At 55.3% G+C, this 2,339-nt stretch overlaps 1 pseudogene; it reads left to right on the forward strand.

Moving 5' to 3' along the window:
• The first annotated feature begins 470 nt into the window (after window positions 1-470).
• LOC119322209 lies at window positions 471-1,785 on the forward strand (annotated as a pseudogene).
• The last annotated feature ends 554 nt before the right edge of the window (window positions 1,786-2,339 follow it).

A 2,339-nucleotide genomic window follows, 5' to 3' on the forward strand; every position in this document is an offset into this window, starting at 1 on the left:
TTTCACTCATTTGAAATGTTGAAATTAAAAGATGTTTGAATGTATTCAAGGTTAATCTTTTTCTGAAGGTCTTGGCATCAGGAGTTCAAATATATAAAAAGTTTTAAAAATCAAGTTGTAGTTTAAAAAATATGAATGAATGAAATTGCCAAAGAGAAAATAAAGGGCATGAATTAGTTTGACATGTGATGCATCTTCAGTACATGAGAATGAGGAGAGAGAATGGACCATGCATGCGTCAAGTATAACTATATTGCTGACATGGACTCCTTTCATCTGATATTGATTTGACTATTAATAAAGATACAAGAGATAGACTCTTAGTATACACATCTATACATTGTCTGTGGGCCTCCCTATAGCACGAATCACTTCGCATTTGAGTGGCAGATGGTTTGCCGGTAGGTACCGTATCCGGTAGAAAGAGGTTCGCGCTCGCTCCCCCGCGACGCCAAGTCTTCTCCGCGCGCATGGACGCATCGAGCGCGAGCGGCGAGAGTGGAAGCGGAGGCGGTCGCGGGACTGGCAGGAGGTGGAAGGGGAAGGGGGTGACGCCGATACAGGCGCGGCGGCAGCAGCAGCTGGCGCAGGTCTTCGAGGACGCGTCCGCGGCATTGCTGCGCCCGCTCAGGAAGATCGGGAGGAGCCCCGACCGCCTCCACGGGACCACGTCGTCGCTCTCCACTTCCTCGTCGTCCGCACCGGCCTCTCCTCGATCTTTCCGGGCTTCTGACGCCGTTGCGCCTTCCGCGCGGCACATCTTCCCCTTCGCGTATGAGCCCTCGGCGACGACGGCGGGCGAGACCCCGCAGCTTCTCCCGCAGTACCCCGGCATGTCCCAACCAGCGTCGCCGCCGCCGCCGCAGCCGCCTTTGCGGCACCAGCAGATGATCTCGTTCGGCGGGTCGCCTCCCTGCGCGACCCAGTCGTTCTTCATGCCAGCCGAGAGCGCGGCGGCCTGACCGGCATGCCGCCTTCGCTATACCAGCAGCTGATGCGGGCGCCGCCCCCGCCGCAGAAACTGTACCGCGGCATGCGGCAGCGGGACTGGGGTAAGTGGGTGGCGGAGATCCGCCTGCCACGGAATCGCACGCCGCTGTGGCTCGGCACGTTCGACACCGCAGAGAATGCCGCCATGGCGTACGAGTACGACCGCGAGGCCTTCAAGCTCCGTGGCGAGAACGCGCGGCTCAATTTCCCCGATCGGTTCCTCGGGAAGGGCCGCGCAGGAGGGAGCGGCCCCACCAGCGCGGCCAGCTCCGCTGCCACCTCGGCCGCCGCCGGCACCGCTTCCTGCTCGTCGTCATCATCGTCGCCTCCGCAAACTTCTGACGAGGCGCCGGCCAACCGCAGGAAGCTCCGCGGCAGCGGGAACAGCAGCACGCAGAATGGTCCACGCTTGAAAACCAACCACAGCATCCGCCCCCAACGACTATTCCCCAGGACGGCAGCTCCCGTGACGCGGCTACGCCCTACTCGGCCGAAATGTTTCACTCGTCGGCGCCGTCCGGCGGCATGTGGGCTCAGGCCGACGAGTCATGGTTCAACGCATGGGGCCCTGCCAGCTCCTTCTGGGACTACGAGATGGACGACAGTGCTCGCAGCCTCTTCATTCACCACCCTCGCTTCTCCGGTGAGGATGCCGGCATGTCGCATCCTGGCGCACAAGAAACACCACCGGCGACGGCAGCATGAGGGACGTCAGACACAACATGCAATGACGTCCCGGTAACCTCTTCTTCAGCTCCTCCTCCAGAGACACACCAGGCTCCAAACTTCATCTGAAAGGTCTAAACATGCATACACATTCAAAGTTTGAACACCTTGGTGGTCGATCCCGAGTAGGATTAGGACAGAGATGCACGCAGGTTGCAGTTTTTAAGACAACTTCTGCGGCATCACGCACTTACACATCACAGCATCGTTTCGGAAGCCATCTGGCCACACATTTATTTCCCAATACTACTTTTCTTCTGGAAACCACAAGGGAATCCTGTACCTTGGCTGCAAATTTTTGGCCAGCTTGACGTATAGGGTGACCAGTCAATCTCCTCCTCCATTTACACATTTTAGCACATGTTGACATTCATTAGATACTTGTTGTAGTCTTCAAAGTTTGTTTGCTGCAAACCTCATCGTTTCATACTTCTATGTGATTGCCCCATATGATTTGGTATCTATGCATGTTCTATTTATCATTGTACTTTGCTTTGAAACACTCCAGCTATTAATTGTTCAGCTATGCTACTTGTAAGTTGCTTGTTCATTTTCATCCTTCGGTACATTTTCTTGCCTTTCGGGGTCAGTATCAGGCCCTTTGTGTTTGATTGGAGTTCTGA

Source organism: Triticum dicoccoides, chromosome 6B (genome assembly GCF_002162155.2).
Source record: "Triticum dicoccoides isolate Atlit2015 ecotype Zavitan chromosome 6B, WEW_v2.0, whole genome shotgun sequence".
Taxonomy (NCBI): domain Eukaryota; kingdom Viridiplantae; phylum Streptophyta; class Magnoliopsida; order Poales; family Poaceae; genus Triticum; species Triticum dicoccoides.